Source organism: Panicum virgatum, chromosome 2K, assembly GCF_016808335.1.
Source record: "Panicum virgatum strain AP13 chromosome 2K, P.virgatum_v5, whole genome shotgun sequence".
NCBI classification, from domain to species: Eukaryota; Viridiplantae; Streptophyta; class Magnoliopsida; order Poales; family Poaceae; genus Panicum; species Panicum virgatum.
This window is the reverse complement of record NC_053137.1, coordinates 8,654,365-8,674,290: the sequence shown is the minus strand read 5'-3', so window position 1 is coordinate 8,674,290 and position 19,926 is coordinate 8,654,365. Positions and strand designations below refer to the sequence as shown.

At 48.1% G+C, this 19,926-nt stretch overlaps 2 pseudogenes; both read right to left on the bottom strand.

Moving 5' to 3' along the window:
* Positions 1-1,357: 1,357 nt before the first annotated feature.
* Positions 1,358-2,740, bottom strand: LOC120695036 (annotated as a pseudogene).
* A 1,173-nt stretch (positions 2,741-3,913) lies between these two features.
* On the bottom strand, positions 3,914-7,710 carry LOC120695035 (annotated as a pseudogene).
* Between the last annotated feature and the right edge of the window lie 12,216 nt (positions 7,711-19,926).

Genomic DNA, 19,926 nt, shown 5'->3' with positions numbered 1-19,926 from the left:
GTTAATGCCCTTGGTCGCTTTTCTTCAAGGATAGTCTGGGTACTTTGTTCCCTAGGTTATTGCTACTGCTATTTTTCTGTTTGTTTTCACTCTGTTTGAGCAACTGTTGCCACTTAAAATAAGAATTTTTCTGTTGTAACCTATTATGATACCTACCTAAATTTGATTGGCAAAGCCTATATGGAGTGATGCACAAGGGAACATGATGTTTGAAGATGTTTTTTGTTTTTTAATAAAGATGGGTTTAATATATAGTTGGTTCACCGAGGCTTGTGTATTTGTGCATAGTTCACCTAGTCAATACCGTTTGTGTTTGTTGTAAGAATCATAGGGGTGCTTGTCTAGGCTAGCCATATTCCATCCTGAACATGAACTTTTCCTATCTAGTTATTGGTGACATAATGCACTTGTTGTGTCAGATAAGAAACTTTATCAATTTGTTGTTTTTAAATGAACTGGAAATGTGCTCACTGTACAAGTACCATGCTCAAATTATTATGTCCAAACATATTTTGAGGACATTTATCACAATTTTCAGTACTAACGATGATTCAATATGCCCTGTTTTGTTTCAGGTACAGCTTCACAGGGAGAGTAATACTACATTCAGAGGATACAACCCATGAATCCAAAGACAGGACAGAAAACATGTGGTTGGACCTCATGCTCATTTTCATTCAAAATTTCCATGGAAAAGCCAATTCCGTAGTATTTTCAAAGAACCGATAGGACTCAATCCTTTGTTCCTTAGGCTCTAGTAGGAAAATTTTCTTTTCAAGAATTGAATCTTTTGTAATTCCTGTACTTTTCCTCCGTTACAAGGGGACCCTGAGCAGTTGAGGACGTCGAGACGTGACCATGTCTTGCTTGGATGCTTTGCTAAACTTGATTTGCTTTTCATCAGAGCCTTGTCTTGAGTACTTCACTGCATGAGTTTCTGTCATCTTTCTTTACATGAAACGCGTTTTGGCTTAGCAGTCCTCTCATTCTGTTGCCTGCAACTCTGGCTCTGAGATTTTGTAGCCTCTGAGCTGAGGACAATCGCATCTGTGATGTTTTTTGAAGAAGCTTTTTTTTTCGAAAGATGATGTGGAAGTAGTTCCCCCGCAGTACTGCAGAGAGACTCTCCCTCACTGACGTGTGTACCACTTAACTTGCTACTCACCAAGGCAGATGCAACCAAACAAAAGTCATGCTGGAAAGATCGATCAAGTTGAAGTTAGTTAAACGACTACTAACACTAGATTTTTGGAAATGCAGTTCTAACATCGATTGCAGCTACGAACATAAGTTGCAGTAGAAGTTGATCAACCAAACATTATCAAAGGCATAAACTTGAGTAGCCAAGCATCTCGATCTACTCATCCTCCACTACCTCCCCGTCCTCTTGGATGTTGTTGGAGGTGGCGTTCTTGGCTGCCGTCGCCGCCGCCCGCAGCGCCTCCACCAGGCCGGCGAGGCAGGAGCTAGCCCTCGTCGTCGCCGGCGCTCTTGGGCGTCAGGAGCTCGGCGACGTCGGCCGGGGTGATGTCGACCTCCTGCAGCAGCGCCCTGACGTCGTCGAACAGGGGGTGCGCGTCCACGGCGAGGTAGTTCCTGGCCAGGAACCTGAATGCCTCGAAGCAGCAGTAGGACATCTCGATGTGCCTGTCCATACGCCCGCGCCGGACCAGCGCCGGGTCCAGCCGCTCGGCGTGGTTAGTGGTGACCACGATGACGTGCTCGCCGCCGCACGCCGACCAGAGGCCGTCGAGGAAGTTGAGCAGGCCAGAGAGCGTCACGCTGCTCATCGAGGCCGGTTCCGGCGGCGGCGCGTCATCGTCGGCGCCGGCTGCGGCTGCGGCTTCCTGCGGCGGCGCTTGCCGGCGAGGTCGAGGAAGCAGTCGATGTCCTCGATGACGATGATGGACTTGCCCTTGGTGCCGATGAACATGCGCCGGAGCTCGGTGTTGGTGGTCACGGACGTGAGCTCGATGTCGTAGATGTCGTAGTCGAGGTAGTTGGCCATGGCGGCGATCATGGAGGACTTGCCGGTGCCCGGCGGGCCGTGGAGGAGGTACCCGCGCTTCCACGCCTTGCCGATGCGCCGGTAGTACTCCTTCCCCTTCCGGAACGCGTCGAGGTCGTCCATGATCTCCTTCTTCTTGGCCGGGTCCATGGCCAGCGTGTCGAACGTCGACGGGTGCTTGAACGCCACGTGCTTCCAGCTCGACTTCCCGTACCGTTCGCCGGCGTTGGTGAAGAGCTTGCGGCGGCGGTTAGCCTCCATGATGGCGCGGCCCTCGCGGCAGACGTGGGGGAGGTAGGAGTCGACGACGAGGTCGCGGTGGCGCTGGTGGAACACGAGCCGGTACGTGCGCCCGGCGTCCTCGCCGGGCCGCTGGCCGCCGTGGCGGTGGTGGTGGGGCGCCGGCACGGCGCGCCACCACACCGTGGCGCCACGGAACTCGTCGGTGATCTCCTCGCCGTCGCCCACGCGGAGCACGAAGCGGCGCCGGCCCTCGCCGTCGAGCGCGCTCTCGGCCCGCAGCGACCGCGCCCCGCGCGTGCACCGGGCGCCGAGGTACGCCGCGGCGCGCTCGTACGCGGCCCCGCGCCGCATGCCCTCGCCGCCGCCGTACTCGGCGAGGGTGACGGTGAGGTAGGGGTCGAGGAGGCGGCGCAGGAGGAGGCCGCCGGCGAGGCGGTCCGGCAGCAGGTGGCGCGGGAGGTACGGGCGCACCATGCTCCACGCGAGCATCGCGCCCGCGAGCGCCGACCAGAGGCCGGCGAAGCGCTCCACTAACCCCGGCGAGACCAAGGCCGCCGGCGAGGCCGAGGCCCTCGACATGGTTCTTCGCCGCCGCGGGGGCATGTCGATATCTGAACGCTTTCCAGACGATCGATCTCCTTTTAACCTGATTGGTGATCATCTGCTGATCACGCGACTGCCATGCATTCTGCCAAGAACGCAGAGCTCGTTGCGACCTGCAGTACAGTACCATGGGGAAACAAAACATGCTTGATCATGATGTGCTTGTGACAGGAGAAGGGCTCAGAGCAGCATGGCTTTGGCAAGCTTTCTGGTTTTATTGTTAGGAGGATGCAAGGACGAATCATGGTAGGTGCCATTTGGACATTGGACCGTGAAATGCTTTCAGAAATCATGCGGGAGAGCATCTCCAACAGATTACTCATACCCCATACCCAAAACGTACTCTCTCTCTCCATTACTAATAACTATTTTTTGTTTTAGACAATGGTTGCTGCCGCAAACAAAGAATATGGTAGAGAGAAAATCCCCTTCATTTAGGTGAGAGGGTGGTGTGTTTTGGTGATTACCAAGAACATAATTAATAGCTATTTTTCTAGTAGTAATAAATAAGATCAAATATAAAAAATAGAAAGGGTGAAACTTTTTGGACCAAATCTTAAGGTGGGCCGAGGACCTAGCCCACCCTGGATCCGCCCATGGTTGTGCATCAAGGTGCGCAACAACAACTAGTCCTAGCACTAAGGGTTAAAACCCAACCCACCTACTTAGGTTCAAACTTCAAATGCAATTGTCAATGATTGCACTTTTGTTACTACAACCCAAATTACCACAAAACAATAATGTACAATGCATCTAGATCAACATAACTAAAACCCTAATTATTCGTAATCCTCCGAGTCTTTGGTTTCTTATCCATCTTCTTCATTTACTTTTGTGAGTCTTGGGTTTCTTGTTCGCCTTCTTTTACTTCATCTGAGTCTTTGGTTTGTCACCATCTTCTTTTACCTCATCTGAGTATTTGTTTTTTTTGTCCATCTTCTTTTACCATCCAAGTTTTCGATTTCTTGTCCATCCGCTTTTACCGCATCTGAGTATTCTGTTTCTGGTCCATCTCCTTCCACCTCATCTGAGTATTCGATTTCTTGCCCATCTTCTACATCATCCTTGTCCGTTTTGAACAGGTTTTGCCTCCGCTGCCTTCACTTTTCTGTTTGCTGCTACCTTGGCCTCTTCTCTGTTCTTCTTCTTCAGCTCCTCAACTAAAAACTCCATGGCGGAGTCTTCCCCGTAGCCGGCGCGCCTGGCCGTCATGAGGCACTCGGCGACGTCGGCCGGCGTGATGTCCACCTCCCGCAGCTGCTCCTCGACGGCGGCGAACAGCCGGTGGTCGACTGGTCGTCGATGCCCAGGTAGTTCTTGGCGAGGGTCTTGAACGCCTCGAAGCCGCAGTAGGACATCTCGATGTGCATGTCCATCCGGCCGCGCCGGATCAGCGCCGGGTCGAGCTTGTCGACGTGGTTGGTGGTGAACACGACGATGCGCTCGCCGCCGCACGCCGACCACAGCCCGTCGATGAAGTTGAGCAGGCCGGACAGCGTGACAGCGCTGGCGCTGCTGCCCTCGTAAGGGTTCGCCGCCGCCGCAGGCGGCGGCGGCAGCAGAAGCTTGGCGGCCCGGTCGCCGGTGAGTTTGAGGGAGCAGTCGATGTCCTCGATGACGATGATGGACTTGCTGGTGGTCTCGATGAGGAGCTTGCGGAGGTCGTTGTTGTTGCGCACCATGGTGAGCTCGACGTCGTAGATGTCGTAGTTGAGGTGGTTGGCCATGGCGGCGATCATGGTGGACTTGCCAGTGCCAGGCGGGCCGTGGAGGAGGTACCCGCGCTTCCACGGCTTGCCGGCGCGCCGATAGAAGTCCCCGCTGTTCCGAAACGCGTCGAGGTCGTCCATGATCGCCTTCTTCTTGGCCGGCTCCATGGCCAACGTCTGGAACGTGGTCGGGTGGTCGAAGTTGACGTAGCTCCACGGTTTGCTCATGTAGCTACTGTTGAAGCACGAACGAAATCAAGAATAGCAAGCGTCAGTTATCGAGTAGTCCACGATCAGATCGTCATCAATCCAGAAAAAAAAGATTAAAAAAAGTCTTTGAGACATGTCACGTACTCGATTAGAGCTGGGACTTGGGCAGTGCCATTTTTGGGCAGGCCGCGGCACGATCATTTGGCACGACTCAAAGCACGGCACGACACGAAATATTTTGAGCCGTGTCGGCACGACACGAACACGAGGGCCGTGCCGTGTCTAGAATTTCAGCACGATGGGCTATATGGCACGACCCGTATTTTGGGCCGTGCTTGGGCCAGCACGGCACGAAAACTGCCCATCGGCCATTACGTAGCCCCTTGTTCTATTATGACAGTTAATCTTCCTTTCTGATTAACAATAATCATGAAAGAAAATATTATTCATTCAAGAAAATCATGTAATTTTCATACCATGAATAGTTTATGTGCTTTCTAATTGCAATAATAATATTTATATATCGATGCATATAAATCCAATTGCAAGTATCCGGAGGACCGTGCTTGGGCCGGCACGGCACGAAAGCGTGCCGGCGTGCCATGGGCCGTGTTTGGACTTGATAATAGACTTATCGTGCCAGCACGGCAATCGTGCCGATCGTGCCTAAAAATCTAAATCCGATACGACACGAGGCACGAGAGGGCCGAGCCGGCACAGCACGGCCCAAGTCCCAGCTCTAGGCAGACGTGGGGGAGGTAGGAGTCTACGACGAGGTCCGGTGGCGCTGGTGGAACACGAGCCGGTACGTGCGCCCGACTAGGGATGAAAGTAGGAATGGGAAAATCCCGTACCGACCGACACCGTATACCGTATATACCGACCGAATATCGAATTTTCGGGAAAATCCGAATTCAGGAAAAAATCCGAGAAATTCCGGTGAAAGTGGGAACGGAAACGGTTGGGCACTTTTCCCGCACTTTTCCCGACCGTATTCGCAAATCCCGTATTTTAACGGGAACTTCCCGTTTTTGTACCGGATTGTTCCCGCATTGGATTAAAGAGATACGCAGGAGCTATTGCAGCTGGGAGCATTGGTGGCCTGGTCTTCTATATAGAGCGCGGCTCCTCCTTTCTCAGCTTGTGTACACAAGGTGGGACTAATTGAGTTGTCTAGCGGCTGGCGCTTTGCTGGCTGGCTGCTGCCGTGCTTGTGGGCCGCATGGGCCACACTCGTTGGTGCCTGGCACATTTGCTGGCCGGTGCCTTGCTGCCGTGCATGTGCTAGCTGATAGGTAAGGGCGTAAGGCCATGCGGCATGCAGCTGCTTCTTTCTCTTTTCCATTATTTTTTTTCATTTTTCAAATTTAGATGTAAAATCACAATATATCTTGTTTTATATTCTTACTTTTGACCAATACCTATCAAGTGTGGAGTGTGCTTATGCACGAGTTATTACTTGAATCATAGTGTAATGATCTTTCGAATGGTATTGGCATCTATAACTAATAGTATTATTTTAGCCTACGTACTATGCATAGTTGTATCCATTGCATTGAGTTGAACATTTAGAGTGGTTATATGTGTGGGTGTTCCCGTTTTTTACTATCGATTCCCGACTGTTACCGATGTATTTCCGATCGAATTGGACCGTTTCCGATATCCCGCATAACCGATTTCGTTTTCCCGACCGAGCTTTCCCGTTCCCGTTTCCGTTTCCGAATAAAAATATGAAAACAAAAATGGTTAGAGTATTTTCCCGACCGATCCCGACCGCTTTCATCCCTACGCCCGGCGTCCTCACCGGGCCGCCGGCCGCCGTGGCGGTGGTGGTGGGGCGCCGGCTCGGCGCGCCACCACACTTAGGCGCCACGGAACTCGTCGGTGATCTCCTCGCCGTCGCCCACGCGGAGCACGAAGCGGCGCCGGCCCTCGCCGTCGAGCGCGCTCTCGGCCCGCAGCGACCGCGCCCCGCGCGTGCACCGGGCGCCGAGGTACGCCGCGGCGCGCTCGTACGCGGCCCCGCGCCGCATGCCCTCGCCGCCACCGTACTCGGCGAGGGTGACGGTGAGGTAGGGGTCGAGGAGGCGGCGCAGGAGGAGGCCGCCGGCGAGGCAGTCCGGCAGCAGGTGGCGCGGGAGGTACGGGCGCACCATGCTCCACGCGAGCATCGCGCCCGCGAGCGCCGACCAGAGGCCGGCGAAGCGCTCCACTAACCCCGGCGAGACCAAGGCCGCCGGCGAGGCCGAGGCCCTCGACATGGTTCTTCGCCGCCGCGGGGGCATGTCGATATCTGAACGCTTTCCAGACGATCGATCTCCTTTTAACCTGATTGGTGATCATCTGCTGATCACGCGACTGCCATGCATTCTGCCAAGAACGCAGAGCTCGTTGCGACCTGCAGTACAGTACCATGGGGAAACAAAACATGCTTGATCATGATGTGCTTGTGACAGGAGAAGGGTTCAGAGCAGCATGGCTTTGGCAAGCTTTCTGGTTTTATTGTTAGGAGGATGCAAGGACGAATCATGGTAGGTGCCATTTGGACATTGGACCGTGAAACGCTTTCAGAAATCATGCGGTAGAGCATCTCCAACAGATTACTCATACCCATACCCAAAACGTACCCTGGGAGCACGCCTCGCTCAGGTACGCCTTGACCTCCTCGTAGGTGGTGTCGGTCGCCGCCACGGGCTGGAGGGGGGAGAAGCGCTCGGCGGCGGGGCAGTCGTAGACGTCCACGGAGAGATAGCGGTCGACAACGCTGAGCAGCTGCCGCGCGTGGCGGCGGAGGAAGAGGTTGAAGTAGGTCTGGAACAGCCGCGGCACGTACGCCGCGAGCAGCGGCGCCAGGAGGAACCACGACGAGGTGAAGTTGGCGAGCACCCACCGCCGCACCCGCGACGCCGCGCCGGGGTCCGCAGAGGCGGCCGCCATGATGGCTGATGGTTCTCGCCGGCGTGCGACGGCGAGAAGGTTTCTTGCACTCATCGGCACGCACGCGCGCGCGGAGATTTATCTGGGCAGGCCGTACGTGCCCGTCACGGATTGGAAGAACCCCTCCCTGTCGGAGCGTGGCGATTGGAAGTTCGATTTCTGTTACGATTGCGATTCTTTCATCGTCAGAACTCAAAGGAAACACCTGTATCCTCCCTGCATCTCCAGACTCTCCAGACGCCGGCGGCGGCGGCCGCGCCGGCTCGCTGTCATCGCAAATTCGGCAAAACTTTGTGTCAACTTATCTCAGGCACTTGCTTGTCATATCACAGTTCAATGGAGTAAGTTCAGGCTTGACTTTCTGAATTTAATTTTCTTCCACCTGGAGAATATTCACTCTCTGTTTTTGCAGATAGTTAGAATTATCCACTTGGCCACTTCCAAGCTCGAACCACCTGGGATTAACTTGATTTCATACTCCAAGTTCCAACCCAGCAATTCTTTGTTTTGTACTAAAACAGTTCACTCCCTGATAAATTTCCTTTCCTTTGATCATAGATGCAGTTTTGGCCAACTTTGTTCCTTTTGTTTTTCCAAATGGATATTAACAGCCCAGCATGCTGAAATGGTTTGAGGCAGAAAAAAATGTTAGGTGAATAAATGGACAACTCTGATGCTTCACAAACTGACCGTGTGACATATTTCCGTTCCAATCAACATAGATGCATCTCTGAAACATGTTTGCTAAATTATTCAGTGGTTTGCAACTGTCTTTTTGTATGCCCCGAATCACTAGCTGGTGAGCCTGCTTCTCAGTATTTCCTTCGATGCTCCCTTGCTCGTTTTACACAATACACAGTTGCAGGGACTTGAGCGATTGACCTTCAGATGTAATCATGATTATCCAAACAGCAAAGCAACACATGACTCATATTATGGCTTCAATACGAATGACCCTTAGCTTCTTGCTCACCAACTCATGGTAGGCTAGCTGTACCTATGCTGATCTAATTCAACAACTGTCCTTCCAAACTTTTCTTTCCAGCTTTCCATATCATCTCTTTTTTTTTTTGAGGCGGCTAACTTTCCGGGTATCATGTTTTTTCCTCTTTTGGCAAAAAAGCTACCCGCTTCACTTTTTCTTAGGGCGAAGTGCAACCACGCTATTAAAGCAGAATAAGCACAAAAATGATGACATCAGCACATGCAAAATCAATCTCAAGTTTAAAAAAACTATAATTTTACATCTGAGCATCAAAATTAAAATCTGATTGCACCACTGAGTTGCTCTCAACAAAAGCATCAAAACAAGATCCCACTTCAATATGTTTCGATGATATTTTTCTCATGCAATCCCAAAAAACAATTTTGTTAAAAGTTGAAAGCATATCATAATAAACTCTGAAGCAATTTAAAATAAATGTACAAACAAATAAAACAGATAGATTAGAAGAAAAACTAAATAAAATTTACAAGCAAAGAACATTAGAGGAAAAATACATATTTACTTCCCTTCCTGACCACGCCATGACCTGCAATGCTTTTAAGAAAGAATATAATTAGAGGGAAGCACTAGAGGTTGAATACTTTGCAATATGTTGCCTATATGAAACATTAGATGGGCACTACAAGACACAAAATACATTATTCTTGCCTGATGAACAATAGATTTAGCATATAATAATTTATGGCGATGCAGTTGCACCTACATGTGCATCAACCAACATGTAGGAAGCCGCATGTAACCTTCTGTAGAAAGAATACCTATTGTGACCCATATTATTGCCTATCAAGAACAAATATTATTGCCCAATTCCGACCAATATTATTACCTAGTTCTGAAAATGCTTCTAGTATTTGATGTATTTGCCTACTGGAAAGTATGCGTCTCGTAATTGATGTATTTGCCTACTGAAAGTAATGAAATGCTTCTAGTAATTGATATAATTCTCTATAGGAAAGTACTGAAAATGCTTCTACTATTTGACAAAAATGCCTATTGCAAGTACTCAAATGTTATGACGATGTGAAAACGAACAAGATAACCATTTCACAGCTCCATTCTTGAAAACCAAATTAACAGCGATATGAATATAGAAATGTGTTCCTCTATCTGAATATAGAAATGCTAACCAAAGATGGATAGTGCTAACATGATTCCATGAGTTCCAACCAAAATTATTGTTAAAATTAGGGAAAAGATAATGACAGAAGTCAGAAAGAGCTAACCATCCTATAATTTACACTAATTGGACTGCCAAGTTGCTCTATTAACATTCTGCATATATGTTCGGAGCAAAATGAAATCAATTCACAAAAAGTAAATACAAGCTTCTAGGCAACCCCAATTGGATTTCCACGCATATGTTCCTCAATAACAGCAGCAATGAGAAAAAAAAGAGAACCAAATCAGTTAGCATATAGCATGCAAGAAAAGGTCCTAGTGCATGCATGAGCATTTGGATTAATATTTTGTATGCATTTTAATGATACCAAATAAGCATTTTAGATGTCCATTCCAAGTAGTTTGTTGCCTAATGAAGTATATTGATTTGTATAATTCAGAACTATAATATTTTCTAATTTCCCCCATATTATTGCCTAGCTGGGGACCGTAATTATGCCTAACAAAGTATATTGTTTTGCCTACCAAATATTATTAAATTGCTACCTCAGTACTACTTGAATGCTAGTTAAATATTATCAAACTACTTTGTTACTGCATAAGAATGTGAACGCGACCTCTAGAAGAGGTGATGTCAATGTGCACTGTTAGTTGCGGTTTTTACAGGGATGTGATATGGATAAAAATGGCTGATAAAATGGCCTAGTAGGCTAGCTGCATGATGTGTATAGAAGAAAAAATTGGCCTAGTATTTGTTTTTGTGTACAAAAAGGTAGGAAAGTGTGAATTGTGTACCCATGCTCTCATGGTATATTTGCAAGAGAGCCTGCTATCCCTCCATAGTCCATATAGAAAAAATGGAGGAACATTGAAGCGCCCCGACCCGAAGATCAAGGCTAAACCATATATTAATTACCGAATAAGGTCTCCGGCATAATACATGTTACATCAAGTGGAGTCCAGAGTCATACAGAGCTTTATTTAACACTTACACGAGGAGTAAAGTGACAACACAAAGCTACACAGAACAACCATAGGATAACAACTAGCATAGCGACATGCAGGACTAGCTCTTCATCCATCACGGCTCCACTCGATCAGCTTGGGTGCGGACACGATCTACTCGTAGTCTTCTGGCACAAAGTCAGGATCCTCTGGAGAAAAATCAACAGGGGTGAGTACAAAAGTACTCAGCAAGCTCCACCTCGCCCTACGGGAGGGGAAATGACATGCACGACGCACATTGAGCACAATGCATTAGCAATGCAACTAATGGTATGCAACTCTTCCCGACACAACCCACACTAGGTAGCTCACTAGTTATCAGGACCACACCGTAGCCTATCCATACCGTGGACACGGACCATTCGAATGGATTATACACTCTGCAGAGGTCGTACACTGTACCCACACGCTCGACTGCCCGAACGGACAACCGACATAGCCGACACCCAGCCGTGGTCACGCCCCAGCCCGGCCGCACAAACCCTCGGGCCCTGACCCCAATGGTCCATACCCGTAAACCATCCCTGCGACCGTCAGGCTAACCAGTGGGATTAGGCTAAGTCCGGACCATACCGGAACCTGTGGTCGTACTAAAGTAAGCTAGGTGAGATGTCAAAACAACTCGGTCCTTATGGTTCACCAGGGCAGCAACCATCCTTCAACATATCAACTCGAGCCTACCACCACGGTAGCACTCACCTGCCAGTCTACCACCACGGTAGCACCGGCTCCATCATACCTAGCTGCCCTAGTCTCAGCCAGATCCCTTCATGTCCTATTCTTAGCTCTGGATATGCATGACTACTCAGATGCATGCATGAGCACACTCAATCACTCAAGTACTGGTATATGTAATCGATCCTAGACCCAGGCTACAGCTAAACGTCCTCACATGGATGCAACCGCTCACGTAAGGGTCGATGAAACTTGCCTTCACTTGCATACGCGTCGGCGGCGGCGGCTTCCTGCTCGTGGTATGGGTCTTCTGGCTCCTTGGCTGGCTCCTCCTCGATCACTCCGTGATCTACGGCAAAAACGGCACAACCGGCAAACAAACACAAGCAAGCAATAAAATAAGCTCAAATGAAGATGAAAATAGGAGGAATAGTTAGTATGTGATTTGAGGAGAGTTAAGGAAAAAGAGTTACGTGACAAGGAATTGATATGAAGGAGATATTGAGTTTACAGTATTGATTGGTAGAATGATTTGGATTAAGTGCTCACGGCCTGGTGGGTGTTTTGGGCCTTTATTAGTGTTGTGAAGTTAATGGTCGGGGGAGCTGCCTGCCATCTCACCTTGGCGCGGAACAGCTCGAGGAAGAGGGACAATTGTTGGAGCTTCGTCTCGTGAGTGAGCTGGACTCAGGAGGAGTGGTTCAGCTAGCGGAGCGAAGCGGCTCGGTGTGCTTGGGCTGGTGACGGGGCTCGTCACGGCCTCGCTCCTTTTATAGGCGAGGAGAGCAGCAGTGGCGTCGCGCAGGGACGGGCGATGGCGTGGGCTGTGGCAGCTCATCGTCAATGCAAACAGTGGCAGCGCTGAAGGCGCGAGCGTCGAGGCGGCAAAGCCGGCGAGGACGCTGCAGCGGCGTGGTGAGGTGGGGACGTGAGAGTGGGCGGCACGGCGTGATGCCAGCGGCAGTGCGCGGTCCCGTCGTGGGGCCGGCGTGTCGCGCGTGCGCGAGCGAGAGCGAGCGGGTGAGGCGGTTCGGCGGAAAAAATCTCGGCCGGCACTGTATGTGGCGGCCCCGATTTATAGCGAGGTGGGTGCTGCCATGACGGGTCATTTCAAGGTCAATGGTGTGGGTACTCTGTGGCTTCCAGGGAATGATGAAGTTATGGCAAATGAGGTAGGCGCTGTCATGATTGTCTGGGAATTATGGCATGGTACGGTGACTCGAGAGACTTTTATGGAGACGAGATGATTTTTGTCGTAGGTGCAAGCATGCGTATGCTGGTTACTGGAGGGAATGAATGTACTAACACAAGGCAAGAGTATAAAATAGTTTGCCTAGTAATTATGTAATACCTCATATGACGTTAGTATTATTTTACGTTACTAGTTTAATTGCAACATAAGTTTTATTTTAGTGATTGTTGGAAATTGAGGTGGCCCTACTAAGTTGAGGATCTACACCAACTCATTTCAGAGTCGGTCAGCTTCTAGTTACTTAGTGTACCGGGTCCTTTTTGATGGCATAGCCGCCTTTTGCTTCCGGGAGGCAGAGCCTTCCAACAGATGAAGCTGGCTTCCGGGTGGCAGAGCCAACATTCGATGAAGCCCAGACCCTTTTGTGACCCCGGGTGACAGAGCCAACCTTCGATGGATCACAACTTATACACTAAGTACTAAGCTTAACCGGGAGACTAACACTTATAAAGACACTTACCTTATTGGAGCAACAAAGTTATAAATGAACACACACCTTGTGGTGGCTAACCTAGCACACTCTACCTATGCTCACTTCTACCATGCCCTTGGATGTGTGTGGGATGGAGTGGAGTAGTATGGCATGACAAGGGGTGGCACCCTCCTTATATAGGCACCCATACCCCCTTGGATGAGTGACACATGTCACACTCTAGGAAGTTCCCTATAAATATCTAAGTTCCCTACAAATATCTATTTCTAGAAAATTCTAAATTCTACCATGACAAGAAAATATCCAAGCTTCATGTCTTCTTATGATTCTTGTGGAACATTCTAGAACCTTGTCATGGTGAACAAAATTATGCCATGGTTTATCCTTATTTTTATAGAACCCTCTAGAAGTTTGCATTATATATTTCAACACTCCCCCTTAATCGTGATGAAAACTGGGATGTTACAAACATGTCTAATGAAAGCAGCAAAAAAGATGCAGGAATGCTCCTATTCTATCATAGTTTAGATCATGCTACAAAAATTGAAGAATAGTCCAAAGATCTTGCTTTTAGAACTAGTAGATCTCTCTATGACATACTGAAATTTAAATGTTCAATAATATTGCCAAAAAAACTATTTTGCCTTTTCAGTGCCATTATTGCCTAATTGAGAGCCACATAACTCCCTAATTTACTCCATATTGTGTATGTACTCTCAAGATGATTGCACACATAGAACTTACTCCCATATGGTCAGATTAGGCTAAAGAACTAGGTTGTGTGTTAAAGACCAGTGCTATACCAGTGCTGATAGTTGATATAACCTAGTACTTTAGTCAGCCAATAAAAATAAACTACCATTTCATTCATGTGCAAAAGTGTTATTCCTCCCTTGATAAAAACAAACCCACCACCAGCGAGAGCAACTCGATATATCATTTCATATATTGGAGTGGAAAAAAAGGTGGAGAGATCTGCTTGACTCACCTTCCAGCTAGTAGCAAAGACTCTGTCATTTCCAGGACCTCAAATTCGCAACCAACAAATGCTGAAACATTAAAAAAACACTCAAGTGGATTCGATGGGGAATAAAAATGTGAAGAAAATGCGGTGAAAATAAAGATCCTATTCGAGGGGATCTCTGATATGGTCTGACGCCCCTGCACTTTCACCCCCAACCGATGCAGAGGATTTGAGCCCACCCCCTGCAATTCCACTAAAAATTCCTGCTGGTGGATGCGAAAAACAACCAGATGTGCGCACGTGTGTGCTTGGTCTGATGAACATCTACATGCAAAAAAAATTTCTTTCCAAAAAATCAGTGGATGAACCTGATATAGAGGGGTTTGGGGAGCATCATGCGTGTAGGGCATGAAAGTCATCTGGATCTCTGAAAAAAAATCTCTGCTCCCAGCCCCTCTCCCCCATGGCAGAAACCTCGCTAGGATCCAAATGTGCTTGCAGCTCTCGGTGTCCTCCCCCACTCCCTCACCAAAACAAACGTGAAGAACCCCCAAATCAAAAGGACGACTCCCCCTAGCAACAACATTGTATGGGCCTGTGGGGGGATGCGCATGATATGAACTCACCTGCTTAAATCTGCACTTCCAGTCCATCCTCCAACCATCGGATGCCTCGCTGGGGGTTCCAGGTGAGCCCGCCGGTGACCTCCGCCCAACAAACACATGAACCAAACCAGAAAAAAAAAATCAATGGTGCAAGCGCCTTGCCGATTACCTCCGCGGGAGCATGAAAAAATCTCTCACCAGGGTCTAATCTGCGATTCCCAGCCCCCACAACCTGTGCGGATGCGCGGAGGAATACAACGTGGAGCCACCGAATTCTCGGTGAACTGGAAGAAGGTCGCAAGTGAATACGAGAGGAGAGAGAGGAACCCTAGAGAGAGAAGATGAGGAGTGAAATGAAGACACAAGACCCACTACCATTTCCTGGGACCGGTTGTTCAGCTGCACGTGGTATGCGCGGCGCGCGTCTCCCGTTGGATGGGTAGCGAACGGTGGATGAAAACGGCCGTGCGACAACACAAAAATACGGCCGGCTGCTATAGAGTCATTACCTTTTTTTCATACTTGAGCCATTTTCTCCAAGTGGCCCCAAGCTCATTTAGTCTTTTTTTGGGCCGAAACTCATTCCTGATTTCAGAAACTTATTCAAACATGATCGCTGAACGATTCAAAACGAAACTATAATTCCACCCAAGAGCAAGAGCTTTGACTCTTCATCGTCCAATTTCTTCCACAAGCTGCTACTTGATTCTCCAACTAAATCAGAAAGCTCCAACATAGCCATCACCAACAATGCAATGATCTTCATCGATATCTCCATTTTTTCATTTGGCGAGTGGCGTTACATTGTTCTCTTTCACTATTTCTATACTGATGCTGGCAATGTTTACACTAGCTATAGTTCTTTTTTTATTACAATGATTGTAAAGTACCAATAGGTACTTTTAGGTACTTTTGCGTTGATTTTTTTTTCTGACGGTTGATCTGTGGAAGGTATTTACAAAAATTAAATTAAATTAGTATTTGGTCCGACTTTTTGGTACTTGGTCTCATATTTTTGTATCATCAAGTACTTTAGTCGACGGGTGCGAAGGGTAAGGAAGCTAGCCGATCCAACTAGGATTCGTATAGGTAGCTGGAACGTAGGGTCCCTAACGGGTAAGTTGCGAGAGCTAGTTGATGTAGCAATTAGGAGGCGTGTAAATATTCTATGCATTCAAGAGACTAAATGGAAGGGTCAGAAGGCAAAGGAGGTTGAGGATACTGGCTTCAAGCTTTGGTACACGGGGGCAACATCGGGTAGGAATGGTGTTGGTATCTTGATCGATAGGAGCCTTAAGGATGGAGTCGTAGAGGTTAGAAGGCGAGGCGACCGGATTATCCTGGTCCGGATGGTAGTTGGAGATTCAGCTCTGAATGTGATCAGTGCCTATGCCCCTCAGGTAGGTCTTAGTGAGAGCACTAAGAGGCTGTTCTGGGAAGATCTGGATAGTATGGTCAGTACCCTTCCTATCAGCGAGAAACTTTTCATAGGAGGAGATCTCAACGGCCATGTGGGTGCGACTAATATAGGGTTCGAGCGAGTGCACGGGGGGTTTTGGATATGGTAGCAGGAGTCAAGAGGGGGAGGAGGTTTTGAACTTCGCGTTGGCCTACGATTTGTTGATAGCGAATACCTTTTTTAGGAAGAGGGAATCCCATCTTGTGACCTTTTGTAGTGGACAACACTCGAGCCAGATCGACTATATCCTTGCTAGGAGGGAGGATAGACGGGATTGCTTAGATAGTAAGGTTTTTCTGGAGAGTGTGTTGTCCCTCAACACAAACTTGTGGTGGCAGATTTTTGTTTTCGGGTACGTGTCCACCGGGACAAACGTGCCAAGATTGCGAGAACGAAGTGGTGGAAGCTTAGAGGGGAAGCGGCGCAAACGTTTAAGGAGAGGATGCTAGGTGAGGGGCCTTGGGAAGAAGGAGAAGATGTAGACGACATGTGGTTAAAGATGGCAACATGTGTTCGGAAGGTGGCCTCAGAGGTGTTTGACATGAGTAGGGGAGGCAAACAGGGAGGGAAAGACACCTGGTGGTGGAATGACGAGGTGCAAAGGGCTATTAAGGAGAAGAAGCAATGTTATAAGCTCCTCCACCTTGACAAGAATACAGCCAACATCGAGGGCTATAAATTAGCGAAGAGGGCTGCAAAGCGAGCTGTGAGTGTAGCAAAGGGTAAGGCGTATGATGACTTGTATCAATGGCTAGGCATGAAGGAAGGGGAGAAGGACATTTATAGTATAGCTAAGATCCGTGAGCGAAAGACAAGGGACGTCAACCAAATCAAATGCATCAAAGATGGGACAGATCGACTTCTAGTGAAGGATGAGGAGATCAAGGGCAGATGGCGAGAGTACTTCGACAAGTTGTTTAATGGGGAGAAGGAGGGGCCTATCCTTGAGTTAGATGACTCTTTTGACGATACCAACAGATGCTTTGTGAGGAGAATTCAGGAGGCAGAGATCGGGGAGGCTTTGAAGAGGATGAAGGGAGGTAAAGCGATGGGCCCTGATGGTATCCCCATTGAGGTGTGGACATGCCTAGGTGACAGAGCGATAGTATGGTTAACTAACCTATTTAACCTCATTTTTCGGTCAAATAAGATGCCTGAGGAATGGATGAGAAGTATATTAGTACCGATCTTCAAAAACAAGGGAGATATTCAGAGTTGTACTAACTACCGTGGAATTAAGCTGATGAGCCATATGATGAAGCTATGGGAGAGGGTTATCGAGCACCGCCTAAGAAGAGTGACAAGTGTGACCTAAAATCAGTTTGGGTTCATGCCTGGTAGGTCGACCATGGAGGCGTTTTTCTTAATACGACAATTGATGGAGAGTTATAGGTAGCAGAAGAAGGACTTGCACATGGTCTTTATTGACCTCAAGAAGGCGTATGACAGAGTACCGAGAAATGTCATGTGGTGGACCTTGGAGAAGTACAAAGTCCCAACTAAGTACATTACCCTCATGAAGGATATGTACAAGGATGCAATGACATTTATCCGGACATGTGATGACGACACTACTGACTTTCCTATTAATATAGGCCTACATCAGGGGTCAGCATTGAGCCCTTATTTATTTGCTTTGGTGATGGATGAGGTCACAAAAGACATACAAGGTGATATCCCTTGGTGTATGCTCTTTGCTGATGACGTGATGCTAGTTGACGAGAGTAGAACAGGGGTTAATAGGAAGTTAGAGCTGTGGAGACGTACGTTAGAGTCGAAAGGGTTCAGGCTTAGTAGGACCAAGACTGAGTACATGATGTGCGATTTCAGCACGACTATGCATGAGGGTGGAGATGTTAGTCTCGATGGGCAAGTGGTGCCCCAGAAGGATACTTTTCGGTATTTAGGATCGATGCTACAAAAGGATGGCCACATTGATGAAGATGTTAGGCATAGAATCTCAGCTGGCTGGTTGAAATGGCGTTAAGCTTCTGGCATCCTCTATGACAGGAGGGTGCCACAAAAACTAAAAGGCAAGTTTTATAGAACAGCGATTCACCCGGCGATGTTATATGGTGCTGAATGTTAGCCCACAAAAAGGCGATATGTCCAGCAACTGAGTGTAGCAGAGATGCGGATGTTGCGGTGATTTTGCGGGCACACAAGAAGGGATAGAGTCCGGAACGAAGTTATTCGGGAAAGGGTAGGGGTGGCACCAATTGAGGAGAAATTTACCTAACATCGGTTGAGATGGTTTGGACATATCCAACGGAGGCCTCCTGAGGCGCCGGTGCGTAGTGGGGTTCTAAAGCGTGTCGATAAGGTAAAGAGGGGTAGAGGTAGACCTAAACTGACTTGGGACGAGTTGGTTAAGAGAGACCTTAAGGATTGGAATATCTCTGAAGAGGTAGCTTTGGATAGGAGCGCTTGGAGACTAGCTATCAGCGTGACTGAACCGTGACCTTTGTGTCTTTTGGGTTTCATCTCTAGCCTACCCCAACTCGCTTGGGATAAAAGGTTATGTTGTTGTTGTTGCTGCAAATACTTTAGTCTAGGCACTTTCAGATAATTTCTACCTTGATCACCGTACGATTCTGTTAGATGGACAACTTTTATTTTTTTTCAATCATTATAAAAATTCTCTAGTCCTTTAGTTTCGCAAAAAGAAAAACTAGCTACAGTTCTTTAAATAAAGATTCCGATCAAGTGAGGCAGACGACAAACGTGAATGCCAAAGTCTGTGTAAAGCACTAACTATATACTATACTGGGTCCGTTTGATCGCGACGTACGGCCGCGAAAACGAATATCTTTGCATTGCGTCGTCGGACACCATCGTTTTTTTCCCCTCACGATCGAGGCCTGACGAAGACAGTCGTCCTTTATTTCTGGGACCATTTTGTAGTATTCGCTTGCGACGACGACCGTAGACGTCAACGGCGATCGATCGCACTCCTTGCATTGTGACTCTAGATCGTGATGCGACCGGCGACCGGCGATCATCTCTATCTTTTTATTATAGTTCGCATTTCAAATTATAGTTCATTCCAACAAAATTTGCCCTATGTCAAAGTTCATGTTTATATAAAAATATAGTAGCATCTATTATACTAAATAAATACATTAGCAAAACGTATGGTGGATTTGATTAAACTAATTTGACGTGGTAGATGTTGATGTTTTTCCTATAAACTTGATAAAAAAAATTGAGATGTTGGCTCCGGACAAAAAGAACGTGACTTGTAATTTGGAACGGAGAAAGTATATCTTAGTTAATGGAATCTACTACTCCATTCCGGAATATAGCTATTTTTAGATATTTCTCCAAATACATCAGTAAATTTGCTGGTATGATAGGGTCATTACGAGGAGAGAGGAGGGAGAGTTTCATAGAATGTAAGAGAAGTTTCGTCCCTATGACAAACTCGGTTACTTCACAATTTTAGTAATTATGCAATGAAATGACACTGACCTGAGCGGAGACCGTCGCTCTCTCTAGGCCTGGTCAAGTCCTTCCTGCGCCCGTTTGTATATTGGCTTCCGACGACGGCCGTCGACGTCGCCGACGACCTTTGGTGACTCAGACCGTGATGCGACCGGCAACTAACCACGCCCTTTGGGCTTTTGGCTCCGTGGAGAGGCGGCCGAGCCGTGCCATTTGCTCTGCGTTCAGACCACGTCTGAAGGTGTTCTTGATTG